The following is a 16,668-nucleotide window of genomic DNA, read 5'->3' on the forward strand; positions in this document are numbered from 1 at the left end:
GTGCAGCTGGGAGAGAGTTACATGAAATGAGGAGCTGGTGCAGCTGGGAGAGAGTTACATGGAATGAGGGTCTGGTGCAACTGGGAGAGAGTTACATGGAATGAGGAGCTGGTGCAGCTGGGAGAGAGTTACATGGAATGAGGAGCTGGTGCAGCTGGGATGACCTGGAGGAAATCACAGGAACTATACTGGAGCTGCAGCAAGTAAAGAGTAAAAAGTTTTCCCAAATGCTGCTTCCATGGAGCTGTCTGAGACCGGTCGGAATGTTGATGCAGAGGAGATCCAAGCTGGGGATGAAGGAGACCTGGAGAGTTCCAGCTTAGTCGTGGAAAGCCATGGAGAGGTGGCTCTCCAGGAGAAAGTAGATCTGCTGGTGGGTGACAAATGTGGATCCGCTGGTGGCTGTGGTCTCCCAGGGTCTGGTCTAGGATTGACAATCAACCATTGACGTTCAGGAATAATTGATGGTCTATACCTGACGTTAACTAGTTTTACAATGAAAGGTGGAGAGTCAGTTAGTTCCCCGCCATCAATAGTAGACATGGTCCAGATGTTTTTTCCCATCACTTGCAGACTGCTGCCACTGTACAGAGCTATGCTGTCAGCCAGCAGCCCTACCTCTTACAAATAGTGTGCTGTACCAGCTGGGAATAAGATGCCCCATCCACCTCACTGAAGTGACAGGCTCAGCTGTTAGTCATGCAGCCCCACTGCATCCACTCTGTCCATTCTTCTCCATACATGCCTTCCTGGGAGTGTGTCTACTCGTCTCGTCATGGTTGTTAGTGAGAGTGTCTCTGGCACAGCTGTGTAATGTTTGTTAGAGCAGTAGAGCAGTGTGATGGGGTGGGAGGGGGGGGGGGGAGGGGTTGCGACATCAATGAGTGAAGGAATGGGGTAGTTGGATGGGACTCTGGCCGCTGCAGCCAAAGTGAAGTAAAAAGAAAATAAAGTCATTAAACACCACACACCAGGTGGTGGGACCTAGAAGGGATCTGTGAGGGTAGGGACTCTCAAGGAAAATTGGAGTGGGATCCCACAGGTACCAAACTGGGTAAACAGCAGCTCTTGGGAAGGAAATAGGTAAGCCAGACCCTGTGGTTGACCCTTCTCTGCCTCATGTGGGTGGATCATTGGACTCTCCAGTTCCTGGGAGTCTGTGGATTCTTCTTGCCCACTACCTGGTGGTTCTGTGGTCATCTCAGGCCATGAATCTCTCAGATACCAGGCCTCCAGATAAACATGAAATGGTCATGCAGGTGGTCCTGCTCTGGAACAAGCAAAGGAAAGTTGTGTCCCTTCTGAAGGGGCAATGGTGGACATTGTGAATGGTGAAGGGAAGGTTTTGTGGGTGAAGAGGGAGTTATGCCATATATAGCAGAAGCATGGGTCCTCAGCCTATATGATGTGCCACCATTAATGTGGCCTCTGTCTTGTCCGACCAAGCTTGATTTATGGGCTTTGTAATTTTTATAAGCAGGATAAAGGCTGATTTTTTTTTATTTCTGGAGTAGACTAGAATAAGTCCAGACAGTCCCACTTCCATTATACCACTGAAATGTGACAGTGACCACCGTGCCATCACTTACCTGTATTCTTACACGAAACAGAATGATGGAACACTTACACGGTTTCTTTACATCTTCTGGTGTCCACTCCGAGATTAAACATTATGGCGTAATTACTCAGACGGGAATGTAAAACAGAATGAAAAAATAAGATTTTAAACCTACCGGTAAATCTTTTTCTCCTAGTCCGTAGAGGATGCTGGGGACTCCGTAAGGACCATGGGGTATAGACGGGTTCCGCAGGAGATATGGGCACTCTAAAGAACTTTTAGTATGGGTGTGCACTGGCTCCTCCCTCTATGCCCCTCCTCCAGACATCAGTTAGAGAAACTGTGCCCAGAGGAGATGGACAATACGAGGAAAGGATTTTGTAAATCTAAGGGCAAGATTCATACCAGCCCACACCAATCATACCATATAACATAGAATATACGCAACCAGTTAACAGTATGAACGAAAAAAACAGTATCAGTCAAAGACCGATTCCAACTGCAACATAACCCTTATGTAAGCAACAACTATATACAAGTCTTGCAGATTTAGTCCGCACTGGCCCAGCATCCTCTACGGACTAGGAAAAAAAGATTTACCGGTAGGTTTAGAATCTTATTTTCTCTTACGTCCTAGAGGATGCTGGGGACTCCGTAAGGACCATGGGGTTTATACCAAAGCTCCAAACCAGGCGGGAGAGTGCGGATGACTCTGCAGCACCGATTGAGCAAACGCGAGGTCCTCATCAGCCAGGGTATACTTGTAGAATTTAGCAAAAGTGTTTGAACCCGACCAAGTAGCAGCTCGGCACAACTGCAATGCCGAGATGCCTTGGGCAGACACCCAAGAAGAGCCCACCTTCCTAGTGGAATGGGCCTTTACCGAATTAGTTACCGGCAATCCGGCTGTAGAATAAGCCTGCTGAATCGTGTTACAGATCCAGCGAGCAATAGTCTGCTTAGAAGCAGGCGCGCCAATCTTGGCTGCATACAGGACAAACAGAGCCTCTGTTTTCCTAAGCCTAGCCGTCCTGGCTATGTAAATTTTCAAGGCCCTGACCACATCCAAGGACTTGGAGTCCTCCAAGTCAGGCGTAGCCACAGGCACCACAATAGGTTGGTTCAAATGAAACGAAGACACCACCTTAGGCAGAAATTGAGGACGAGTCCTCAACTCTGCCCTATCCACATGAAAAATCAAGTAGGGGCTCTTGTGAGACAAGGCCGCCAACCCCGACACCCGCCTTGCAGATGCCAAGGCTAATAACATAACCACCTTCCATGTGAGAAATTTTAATTCCACAGTTTGAAGAGGTTCAAACCAGTGTGATTTAAGGAACTGTATCACCACGTTAAGGTCCCATGGCGCCACTGGTGGCACAAAAGGAGGCTGGATGTGCAGCACTCCCTCCACGAAAGTTTGGACTTCTGGGAGAGAAGCCAATTCTTTTTGAAAAAATACAGATAGGGCCAAAATCTGCACCTTAATGGAGTCTAATTTTAGGCCCAAATCCACTCCCATCTGTAGGAAGTGGAGAAACCGGCCCAGATGGAAATCTTCCGTAGGAGCATTCTTGGTTTCACACCAAGATACATACTTTCTCCAGATACGGTGATAATGCTTCGCCGTTACCTAATTTCTAGCCTTTATCAGAGTAGGGATAACTTCCTCTGGAATACGTCTCTCTGCTAGGATTCGGTGTTCAACCGCCATGCCATCAAACGCAACCACGGTAAGTCTTGGAACATGCAAGGCCCCTGTTGTAACTGGACTTCCCTGAGAGGAAGAGGCCACGGATCTTCCGTGAGCATTTCCTGAAGATCCGAATACCAGGCCCTTCAAGTATTGCTTGCACTCTGATTCTCAACACTTTTGAGATGAGAGGAAGAGGAGGGAACACATAGATCGTCTACCGCTACTGCCTATGGGTCCCTTGACCTGGTACAATACCTCTGAAGCTTTTTGTTGAGGCATGATGCCATCATATCTGTTTGAGGAAGTCTCCAAAGACTTGCAATCTCTGCAAAGACCTCTTGATGAAGTCCCGACTTTCCCGGGTGGAGATCGTGTCTGCTGAGGAAGTCTGCTTCCCAGTTGTCTACTCCCGGTATGAAGACTGCTGACAGAACACTTACATGGTTTTCTGCCCAGCGCAGAATTCTTGTGGCTTCCGCCAATGCCACTCTGCTCCTTGTCCCGCCTTGGTGGTTTACATGAGCCACTGCTGTGATGTTGTCTGATTGAATCAGAACCGGTAGGTCGCGAAGACACTTTGCTTGTCGTAGGCCATTGTATATGGCCCTTTATTCTGTAGATGGGACCCCGACCATTTGTCGAGTAGGTCCCACTGAAACGTCCTCGCATGGAACCTGCCGAAGGGAATGGCCTTGTAGGCTGCCACCATCTTTACCAGAACTCGAGTGCATTGATGCACCAACACTCTTTTTAGTCTTAGCAGGTCCCTGACCATGTTCTGGATGTCCTGGGCTTTTTCTATTGGTAGAAAACCCATTTTCTGTTCCGTGTCCAGAATCATGCCTAGGAAGGATAGTCGAGTCGTTGGAAGCAACTGTGAGTTTGGCAGATTGAGAATCCAACCGTGTTGATGTAACACTCTCAGGGAGAGGGACACGTTTTTCAGCAATTGATCCCTTGATCTCGCCTTTATCAGGAGATCGTCCAAGTACGGGATAATTGTGACACCCTGCTTGCGCAGGAGCACCATCATTTCTGCCATTACCTTGGTGAAAATCCTCGGGGCTGTGGAAAGCCCAAACGGCAACGTCTGAAACTGGTAATGACAGTCCTGTACTACGAAACGTAGGTATTCTTGATGAAGAGGAAATATGGGGACATGAAGGCAGGCATCCTTCACGTCCAGCGACACCATAAAATCCCCTGCTTCCAGACTGGATATCACCGTCCGGAGTGATTCCATCTTGAATTTGAACTTTTTCAAGTATAGGTTTAGTGACTTTAGATTCAAAATTGGTCTGACCGAACCATCCGGCTTCGGGAACACAAACATTGTTGATGTGTAGACAAGCCCCCTGGCTTGACCATATCCCCTGAAAATGTCTTCCTTTTGTGACTGCTCCCCATCCTCGGAGGCTCGCGTCCGTGGTCACCAGAACCCAGTCTTGAACGCCGAACCTGCGACCCTCTAGAACAGGCATATCCAAACTGCGGCCCTCCAGCTGTTGAGAAACTACACATCCCAGCATGCTCTGACACAGCTTTAGCATTCTCTGACAGCAAAACTGTGTCAGGGCATGCTGGGATATGTAGTTTCACAACAGCTGGAGGGCTGCAGTTTGGACATGCCTGCTCTAGAAGGTGAGCACTCTGCAGCCACCACAGGAGAGACACCCTGGCCCTGGGGGACAGGCTTATCTTTTGATGAAGGTGAATAGTACCCTTTTCCCTGTTGGCCTAGGGGAACCTTGACAATCACTTGCTGTTGACACAGCTTTTGAATTGCATCTAATACCACTCCCCTCTCTGGGGAAGAAGATGGCAAGGCCGACTTGAGAAATCGGCGAGGGGGCACCTCTTCGAACTCCAGTTTATAACCTTGGGATACAATTTCTAACGCCCAAGGATCCATACCCGATAGGACCCAGACTTAGCTGAAGAGTCGAAGACGTGCCCCCACCGGTGCGGACTCCCTCCGTGGAGCCCCAGCGTCATGCGGTGGATTTAGCAGAGGCCAGGGAGGACTTCTGCTCCTGGGAACTCGCCGAAGCAGGTGTTCTCTTACCTCTACCCTTACCTCTGGCGAGGAAAGAGGACCCCGACCTCTTCTGGACTTATGCGACCGAAAGGACTGCATCTAATATTGTGGGGTTTTCTTGTGCTGTGGGGGAAAAGGCAAAAATGTAGATTTACCAGCGGTAGCTGTGGAAATCAGGTTCACTAGACAATTCCCAAACAAAACCTCACCCTTGTAAGGTAAAACCTCCATATGCTTTTTTGAGTTGGCATCACCCGACCATTGGCGGGTCCACAGAGCACGCCTTGCCGAAATTGCCATGGCATTGGCCCTGGAACCAAGCAGCCCCACGTCTCTTTGAGTGTCTCTCATATACAAGACTGCGTCCTTAATGTGGCCTAAAGTCAGGACAACAATATCCTTGTCCAGGGTATCCATGTCAGCCAACAAGATATCTGTCCATGCTGCAACAGCGCTACAGACCCATGCCGATGCTATTGCCGGCCTGAGTAAAGCCCGTGTATGTGCATAAATAGATTTTAAGGTAGTCTCCTGTCTACGATCAGCAGGATCCTTAAGGGCCGCAGTGTCTGGAGATGGTAGCGCCACTTTCCTAGACTTACGCGTTAATGCCTTGTCCACCCTGGGCAAGGATTCCCAACGTACCCTGTCCTTTGCAGGGAAAGGATACGCCATAAGGATCCTCTTGGGAATCTGCAGTTTTTTGTCTGGAGTTTCCCAAGCTTTTTCAAATAATTTGTTCAGTTCATGAGATGGAGGAAGCGTTACCTCAGGTTTCTTCCCCTTAAACATGTGTACCTTGTGTCAGGAACAGAGGGGTCATCTGTAATATGCAAAACATCTTTTATTGCCACAATCATATAATGAATACTCTTGGTCACCTTAGGGTGCAACCTTGCCTCATCATAGACGACACTGGAATCAGAATCCATGTCGGTATCAGTGTCTACTATTTGTGATAAGGGACGCTTTCGAGACCCTGACGGGCCCTGTGAGTCAGCCAAATCCGCGGATTGACTCCCTGCTGTTTCCTTGGACTCAGCTTTGTGCATTCTCTTATGTAATAAGGTCACATTAGCATTTAAAATATTCCACATATCATACCAATAATGTGTCGGCAATGCCGACGGAGACACCACAATCATCTGCTCCACCTCCTCCTTGGATGAGCCTTCCGCTTCAGACATGTTGACACACGCATACGGACACTCACACACACAGGGATCTATCTATAAGAGGACAGGTCCCCAACAAGGACCTTTGGAGAGTCAGAGGGACACCCAGCACCACCGGACACTGGAAACAATTCCCAGATATAGCACTTTTATATTATGTCAACCGTGTAATACACTCACTACGCCAAAATGTGCCCCCCCCCCCTCTTTTTCAGCCCTGTATCACCGTTCTGCAGGGGAGAGTCCGGGGAAACAGCTTCTCTTCAGCACACTATGGAGAAAATGGCGCTGGTTAGTGCTGTGCGACCAAGCTCCGCCCCCTCTAGTGGCGGTCTTCGGTCCCGCTCAAATTTACAATTAATGGCGGGGGATAAACATATTCACTGACTCCGCAGCCTATATGTGTCTAATATGCAAAAAAAAAATAAGATTTTACTCACCTGTAAATCTATTTCTCGTAGTCCGTAGTGGATGCTGGGAACTCCGTAAAGAACATGGGGAATAGCGGCTCCGCAGGAGACTGGGCACAACTAAAGAAAGCTTTAGGAGTACCTGGTGTGCACTGGCTCCTCCCACTATGACCCTCCTCCAGACCTCAGTTAGGATACTGTGCCCGGAAGAGCTGACACAATAAGGAAGGATTTTGAATCCCGGGTAAGACTCATACCAGCCACACCAATCACACCGTATAACTCGTGATACTATACCCAGTTAACAGTATGAAATATAACTGAGCCTCTCAACAGATGGCTCATAACAATAACCCTTTAGTTAGGCAATAACTATATACAAGTATTGCAGACAATCCGCAATTGGGATGGGCGCCCAGCATCCACTACGGACTACGAGAAATAGATTTACCGGTGAGTAAAATCTTATTTTCTCTGACGTCTTAGTGGATGCTGGGAACTCCGTAACGACCATGGGGATTATACCAAAGCTCCCAAACGGGCAGGAGAGTGCGGATGACTCTGCAGCACCGAATGAGAGAACTCAAGGTCCTCCTCAGCCAGGGTATCAAATTTGTAGAATTTTGCAAACGTGTTTGACCCTGACCAAGTAGCAGCTCGGCAAAGTTGTAAAGCCGAGACCCCTCGGGCAGCCGCCCAAGAAGCGCCCACCTTCCTTGTGGAATGGGCATTGACAGATTTAGGATGCGACAGTCCAGCCGCAGAATGCGCAAGCTGAATTGTGCTACAAATCCAGCGAGCAATAGTCTGCTTAGAAGCAGGAGCACCCAGCTTGTTGGGTGCATACAGGATAAATAGCGAGTCAGTTTTCCTGACTCCAGCCTTCCTGGAAACATACATTTTCAGGGCCCTGACTACGTCCAGCAACTTGGAATCCTCCAAGTCCCTAGTAGCCGCAGGCACCACAATAGGTTGGTTCAAGTGAAAAGCTGATACCACCTTAGGGAGAAACTGGGGACGAGTTCTCAATTCTGCCCTATCCATATGGAAAATCAGATAAGGGCTATTACACGACAAAGCCGCCAATTCTGACACACGCCTGGCCGAAGCCAAGGCTAATAGCATGACCACCTTCCACGTGAGATATTTTAAATCCACGGTTTTAAGTGGTTCAAACCAATGTGATTTTAGAAAATCCAACAGCACGTTGAAATCCCAAGGTGCCACTGGAGGCACAAAAGAGGGTTGAATATGCAGCACTCCCTTTACAAATGTCTGAACTTCAGGCAGTGAAGCCAGTTCTTTCTGGAAGAAAATCGACAGAACCGATATCTGGACATTAATGGAACCCAATTTTAGGCCCATAGTCATTCCTGACTGTAGGAAGTGCAGAAATCGACCCAGCTGAAATTCTTCTGCTGGGGCCTTCCTGGCCGTACATTACGCAACATATTTTCGCCAAATGCGGTGATAATGGTTTTCGGTTACTTCTTTCCTAGCTTTAATCAGCGTAGGAATTACTTCCTCCGGAATGCTCTTTTCCTTCAGAATCCGGCGTTCAACCGCCATGCCGTCAAACGCAGCCGCGGTAAGTCTTGGAACAGACAGGGGCCCTGCTGCAGCAGATCCTGTCTGAGCGGTAGAGGCCATGGGTCCTCTGAGATAATTTCTTGAAGTTCCGGGTACCAAGTTCTTCTTGACCGATCCGGAACAATGAGTATAGTTCTTACTCCTCTTTTCCTTATTATCCTCAGTACCTTGGGTATGAGAGGAAGAGGAGGGAACACATAAACCAACTGGTACACCCACGGTGTCAATAGAGCGTCCACAGCTATTGCCTGAGGGTCTCTCGACCTGGCGCAATATCTTTCTAGCTTTTTGTTTAGGCGGGACACCATCATGTCCACCTGTGGCCTTTCCCAACGGTTTACAATCAGTTGGAAGACTTCTGGATGAAGTCCCCACTCTCCCGGGTGTAGGTCGTGTCTAATGAGAAAGTCTGCCTCCCAGTTGTCCACTCCCGGAATGAACACTGCTGACAGTGCTAACACAAAATTTTCCGGCCATCGGAGAATCCTTGTGGCTTCTGCCATCGCCATCCTGCTTCTTGTGCCACCCTGTCGGTTTACATGGGCGACTGCCGTGATGTTATCTGATTGGATCAGTACCGGCTGGTTTTGAAGCAGGGCTCTTGCCTGACTTAGGGCATTGTAAATGGCCCTCAGTTCCAGAATATTTATGTGTAGGGAAGTCTCCTGACTTGACCAAAGTCCTTGGAAGTTTCTTCCCTGTGTGACTGCCCCCCAGCCTCGAAAGCTGGCATCCGTGGTCAACTGGACCCAGTCCTGTATGCCGAATCTGCGGCCCTCTTGGAGATGAGCACTCTGCAGCCACCACAGCAGAGACACCCTGGTCCTTGGAGACAGGGTTATCAGCCGATGCATCTGAAGATGCGATCCGGACCACTTGTCCAACAGGTCCCACTGAAAAGTTCTTGAGTGGAACCTGCCGAATGGAATTGCTTCGTAAGAAGCTCCCATCTTTCCCAGGACTCGCGTGCACTGATGCACCGAGACCTGTTTCGATTTCAGGAGGCCTCTGACTAGAGAGGACAGCTCCTTGGCTTTCTCCTCCGGGAGAAACAATTTTTTCTGGTCTGCGTCCAGAACCATCCCCAGGAACAGTAGACGCGTCGTAGGGACCAGCTGTGACTTTGGAATATTTAGAATCCAACCGTGCTGTTGTAGCACTTCCTGAGATAGTGCTACCCCGACCAACAACTGCTCTCTGGATCTCGCCTTTATTAGGAGAACTTCCAAGTATGGGATAATTAAAACTCCCTTTTTTCGAAGGATTATCATCATTTCGGCCATTACCTTGGTAAATATCCTCAGTGCCGTGGACAGCCCGAACGGCAACGTCTGGAATTGGTAATGACAATCCTGTACCACAAATCTGAGGTACTCCTGGTGAGCATGGTAAATGGGGATATGCAGGTAAGCATCCTTGATGTCCAGCGATACCATGTAATCCCAGGCTTGCAATAACCGCCCTGAGCGATTCCATCTTGAACTTGAATTTTTTTATATATGTGTTCAAGGATTTCAAATTTAAAATGGGTCTCACCGAACCGTCCGGTTTCGGTACCACAAACATTGTGGAATAGTAACCCCGTCCTTGTTGAAGGAGGGGCACCTTGACTATCACCTGCTGGGAATACAGCTTGTGAATTGCCTCTAGCACAGCCTCCCTGCCTGAGGGAGTTGTTGGCAAGGCAGATTTGAGGAAACGGCGGGGGGGGAGACGTTTCGAATTCCAGCTTGTACCCCTGAGATACTACTTGTAGAATCCAGGGATCCACCTGTGAGCGAGCCCACTGATTGCTGAAATTTTTGAGCCGGCCCGCACCGTACCTGGCTCTGCCTGTGGAGCCCCACCGTCATGTGGTGGCTTTGGAGGAAGCGGGAGAGGACTTTTGTTCCTGGGAACTGGCTGTATGCTGCAGCTTTTTCCCCCTACCTCTGCCTCTGGGCAGAAAGGAAGCTCCTTTTCCCCGCTTGCTCTTCTGGGGCCGAAAGGACTGCACCTGATAATATGGTGCTTTCTTTGGCTGTGAGTGAATATGGGGTAAAAATGCTGACTTCCCAGCTGTTGCTGTGGAAACTAGGTCCGAGAGACCGTCCCCAAATAACTCATCACCCTTGTAAGGCAATACTTCCATGTGCCTTTTAGAATCTGCATCCCCTGTCCACTGCCGAGTCCATAACCCTCTCCTGGCAGAAATGGACATTGCACTTATTTTAGATGCCAGCCAGCAAATATCCCTCTGTGCATCTCATGTATAAGACTGCGTCTTTTATATGCTCTACGGTTAGCAATATGGTGTCCCTGTCAAGGGTGTCAATATTTTCCATAGGGAATCTGACCACGCAGCTGCAGCACTGCACATCCATGCTGAAGCAATAGCTGGTCTCAGTATAATAGCTGAGTGTGTATATACAGACTTCAGGATCGCCTCCTGCTTCCTATCAGCAGGCTCCTTTAGGGCGGTCGTATCCGGAGACGGTAGTGCCACCTTCTTTGACAAGCGTGTGAGCGCTTTATCCACCCTAGGGGGTGTTTCCCAACGTGACCTATCCTCTGGCGGGAAAGGGTACGCCATTAGTAATATTTTAGAAATTACCAGTTTCTTATCAGGGGAAGCCCACGCTTCTTCACACACTTCATTTAATTCATCAGAAGGGGAAAAAAACACTGGTAGCTTTTTCTCCCCAAACATAATACCCTTTTCAGTGGTACCTGGGGTAAGATCAGAAATGTGCAACACATTTTTCATTGCCTCAATCATGTAACGAGTGGCCCTATTGGACATTAGATTAGTCTCATCGTCGTCGACACTGGTATCAGTATCCGTGTCGACATCTGTGTCTGCCATCTGAGGTAGCGGGCGTTTTAGAGCCCCTGATGGCCTTTGAGACGCCTGGGCAGGCACGAGCTGAGAAGCTGGCTGTCCCGCATTTGGCATGTCGTCAAATTTTATATGTAAGGCGTTGACACTTTCACATAATTCCTTCCACAAATCCATCCACTCAAGTGTCTGCCCCGCAGGGGGTGACATTACATTTATAGGCATCTGCTCCGCCTCCACATAAGCCTCCTCGTCAAACATGTCAACACAGCCGTACCGACACACCGCACACACAGGGAATGCTCTGACTGAGGACAGGACCCCACAAAGGACTCTGGGGAGACAGAGAGAGTATGCCAGCACACACCAGAGCGCTATACAATACAGGGACTAACACTTATATCCCCTTATAGCTGCTATATAGTTATACTGCGCCTAAATTTAGTGCCCCCCTCTCTTTTTTACCCTTATGTAGTTGTAACTGCAGGGGAGAGCCTGGGAGCGATCCTTCCAGCGGAGCTGTGAGGGAGAAATGGCGCCAGTGTGCTGAGGGAGATAGCCCCGCCCCTTTTTCGGTGGACTTCTCCCACTTTTTCTGTAACCCTGGCAGGGGTATTTTTACACCTATATAGCCTCTGGGACTATATATGGTGTAGATTTGCCAGTCAAGGTGTCTAATATTGCCCTCAGGGCGCCCCCCCCCCCAGCGCCATGCACCCATCAGTGACCAGAGTGTGAGGTGTGCATGAGGTGCAATGGCGCACAGCTGCAGTGCTGGGCGCTACCTTGAAGAAGTCTTCTGCCCCGATTTTCCAGACTCTTCTTGCTTCTGGCTCTGTAAGGGGGACGGCGGCGCGGCTCCGGGACCGAACGATCGAGGTCGTGTCCTGTGTTCAATCCCTCTAGAGCTAATGGTGTCCAGTAGCCTAAGAAGCCCAAGCTAGCTGCAAGCAGGTAGGTTCGCTTCTTCTCCCCTTAGTTCCTCATAGCAGTGAGTCTGTTGCCAGCAGGTCTCACTGAAAATAAAAAAACTAAAATATACTTTCTTTCTAGGAGCTCAGGAGAGCCCCTAGTGTGCATCCAGCTCAGCCGGGCACAAGATTCTAACTGAGGTCTGGAGGAGGGGCATAGGGGGAGGAGCCAGTGCACACCAGTTAGTCCTAAAGCTTTCTGTAGTTGTGCCCAGTCTCCTGCGGAGCCGCTATTCCCCATGGTCCTTACAGAGTTCCCAGCATCCACTAGGACGTCAGAGAAAGTATATATTGCTGGCCAGGGCGCCCTGCACCCATCAGTGCCGGCCGTGTGTGTAACATGCGGGAGCAATGGCACGCAGCGTTACCGCTGCGCGCTTACCTCAGTGAAGATCAGAAATCTTCTGATGCCTGAGACGTCTTCTTTTTTCTTATACTCACCCGGCTTCTATCTTCCGGCTCTGCGAGGAGGAGGACGGCGCGGCTCTGGTACGAACTGCGGGGGGAGACCTGCGTTCCGATCCCTCTGGAGCTAATGGTGTCCAGTAGCCTAAGAAGCAGAGCCTATCATTTAAGTAGGTCTGCTTCTCTCCCCTCAGTCCCACGATGCAGGGAGCCTGCTGCCAGCAGTGCTGCCTGAAAATAAAAAACCTAACAAAATTCTTTATCAGAGAAACTCAGGAGAGCTCCCCTGTAGTGCACCCAGTCTCCTCTGTGCACAGGATCTAACTGAGGTCTGGAGGAGGGGCATAGAGGGAGGAGCCAGTGCACACCCATACTAAAAGTTCTTTATGGTGCCCATGTCACCTGCGGAGCCCGTAAATACCCCATGGTCCTTACGGAGTCCCCAGCATCCTCTAGGACGTAAGAGAAATAAATGCTATACAGCAATAATTAGCTGCAAACAAAAGCTTTTATTATGAGATCATACAGGGGAGTATCCGCACCATATAGATGTAACATACAACAAACCACAGCAGATGGAACCCGGGTGACTCTAATGCACATGATAATGTACAGGGTATATATGGATAGGATCTTGTATCAGAAAACACTCAACACTCCTTATCAAGATGAGTGTCTGCAACAAGTTAGGCAAACTAGAAGAAGTGAAAACACGTTCCAATGGCCGCCATACTGTCGTGCAGCAATACAGATTGTGGAAACTGGTATTAGACATTCACATTTACACAAAGCACAAGATACAAAATAAACAGCAGAAAAAAGACCTAAGCATTTGGAATGTTTTATTTAGGAACTAAAATAAGAGTTTACTCACCGGTAAATCTATTTCTCGTAGTCCGTAGTGGATGCTGGGAACTCCGTAAGGACCATGGGGAATAGCGGCTCCGCAGGAGACTGGGCACAAAAGTAAAGCTTTAGGACTACCTGGTGTGCACTGGCTCCTCCCCCCATGACCCTCCTCCAAGCCTCAGTTAGGATACTGTGCACGGACGAGCGTACACAATAAGGAAGGATTTTTGAATCCCGGGTAAGACTCATACCAGCCAAACCAATCACACCGTACAACTTGTGATCTGAACCCAGTTAACAGCATGATAACAGAGGAGCCTCTAGAAAAGATGGCTCACTACAACAATAACCCGATTATTTTACAATACTATGTACAAGTATTGCAGATAATCCGCACTTGGGATGGGCGCCCAGCATCCACTACGGACTCCGAGAAATAGATTTACCGGTGAGTAAAATCTTATTTTCTCTGACGTCCTAGTGGATGCTGGGAACTCCGTAAGGACCATGGGGATTATACCAAAGCTCCCAAACGGGCGGGAGAGTGCGGATGACTCTGCAGCACCGAATGAGAGAACTCCAGGTCCTCCTCAGCCAGGGTATCAAATTTGTAGAATTTAGCAAACGTGTTTGCCCCTGACCAAGTAGCTGCTCGGCAAAGTTGTAAAGCCGAGACCCCTCGGGCAGCCGCCCAAGATGAGCCCACCTTCCTTGTGGAATGGGCATTAACAGATTTTGGCTGTGGCAGGCCTGCCACTGAATGTGCAAGTTGAATTGTACTACAAATCCAACGAGCAATAGTCTGCTTAGAAGCAGGAGCACCCAGCTTGTTGGGTGCATACAGGATAAACCGCGAGTCAGATTTTCTGACTCCAGCCGTCCTGGAAACATTTTTTTTTAGGGCCCTGACAACGTCTAGCAACTTGGAGTCCTCCAAGTCCCTAGTAGCCGCAGGCACCACAATAGGTTGGTTCAAGTGAAACGCTGAAACCACCTTAGGGAGAAACTGAGGACGAGTCCTCAATTCCGCCCTGTCCGAATGGAAAATCAGATAAGGGCTTTTACAGGATAAAGCCGCCAATTCTGACATGCGCCTGGCCGAGGCCAGGGCCAATAGCATGACCACTTTCCATGTGAGATATTTCAAATCCACGGATTTAAGTGGTTCAAACCAATGTGACTTTAGGAACCCCAAAACTACATTGAGATCCCAAGGTGCCACTGGAGGCACAAAAGGAGGCTGTATATGCAGTACCCCTTTTACAAACGTCTGAACTTCAGGGACTGAAGCTAATTCTTTTTGGAAGAAAATTGACAGGGCCGAATTTTGAACCTTAATGGACCCAATTTCAGGCCCATAGACACTCCTGTTTGCAGGAAATGTAGGAATCGACCCAGTTGAAATTCCTCCGTCGGGGCCTTACTGGCCTCGCACCACGCAACATATTTTCGCCAAATGCACTGATAATGTTTTGCGGTTACATCCTTCCTGGCTTTGATCAGGGTAGGGATGACTTCATCCGGGAATGCCTTTTTCCTTCAGGATCCGGCGTTCAACCATCATGCCGTCAAACGCAGCCGCGGTAAGTCTTGGAACAGACAGGGTCCTTGCTGGAGCAGGTCCCTTCTTAAAGGTAGAGGCCACGGATCCTCCGTGAGCATCTCTTGAAGTTCCGGGTACCAAGTCCTTCTTGGCCAATCCGGAGCCACGAGTATAGTTCTTACTCATCTCCGTCTTATAATTCTCAGTACCTTGGGTATGAGAGGCAGAGGAGGGAACACATACACTGACTGGTACACCCACGGCGTTACCAGAGCATCCACAGCTGTTGCCTGAGGGTCCCTTGACCTGGCGCAATACCTGTCCAGTTTTTTGTTGAGGCGGGACGCCATCATGTCCACCTTTGTTTTTTCCCAACGGTTTACAATCATGTGGAAGACTTCTGGATGAAGTCCCCACTCTCCCGGGTGGAGGTCGTGCCTGCTGAGGAAGTCTGCTTCCCAGTTGTCCACTCCCGGAATGAACACCGCTGACAGTGCTATCACATGATTTTCCGCCCAGCGAAGAATCCTTGCAGCTTCTGCCATTGCCCTCCTGCTTCTTGTGCCACCCTGTCTGTTTACGTGGGCGACTGCCGTGATGTTGTCCGACTGGATCAACACAGGCTGACCTTGAAGCAGAGGTCTTGCTAAGCTTAGAGCATTGTAAATGGCCCTTAGCTCCAGGATATTTGTGTGAAGTGATGTCTCCAGGCTTGACCATAAGCCCTGGAAATTCCTTCCCTGTGTGACTGCTCCCCAGCCTCGCAGGCTGGCATCCGTGGTCACCAGGACCCAGTCCTGAATGCCGAATCTGCGGCCCTCTAGAAGATGAGCACTCTGCAACCACCACAGGAGAGACACCCTTGTCCTTGGTGATGCATCTGAAGATGCGACCCGGACCATTTGTCCAGCAGGTCCCACTGGAAAGTTCTTGCGTGGAAACTGCCGTGATGCACTGAGACCTGGCTCGGTTTTAGGAGGTTCCTGACTAGCTCGGATAACTCCCTGGCTTTCTCCTCCGGGAGAAACACCTTTTTCTGGACTGTGTCCAGGATCATCCCTAAGAACAGAAGACGAGTCGTCGGAATCAGATGCGATTTTGGAATATTGAGAATCCAACCATGCTGCCGCAACACTACCTGAGATAGTGCTACTCCGACCTCCAACAGTTCCCTGGATCTTGCCCTTATCAGGAGATCGTCCAAGTAAGGAATAACTAAAACTCCCTTCCTTCGAAGGAGTATCATCATTTCGGCCATTACCTTGGTAAAGACCCGGGGTGCCGTGGACCATACATACGGCAGCGTCTGAACTGATAGTGACAGTTCTGTACCACAAACCTGATGTACCCTTGGTGAGAAGGGTAAAATTTGACATGAAGGTAAGCATCCTGTCAGATCAGGTCTTGTCTGTGTCCCCAGAGGGGGCGCTAGTGGGTCAGTGGAGGTATAAGGGAGGAAACGAGGAGGCTGGATGATGTTTCGGCGCATCAGCGCAATGATATTTATTTGCAGATGATAATAACAGAAATGGCAGCAGAAATAATAATCACAGATGTAAAATGTCAATCACACAGCGTAATAGCTGAAAAGTCTATGGCAACTGGATGGCAGATG

Source organism: Pseudophryne corroboree (assembly GCF_028390025.1).
Source record: "Pseudophryne corroboree isolate aPseCor3 chromosome 3 unlocalized genomic scaffold, aPseCor3.hap2 SUPER_3_unloc_13, whole genome shotgun sequence".
In the NCBI taxonomy this organism is placed as follows: Eukaryota; Metazoa; Chordata; class Amphibia; order Anura; family Myobatrachidae; genus Pseudophryne; species Pseudophryne corroboree.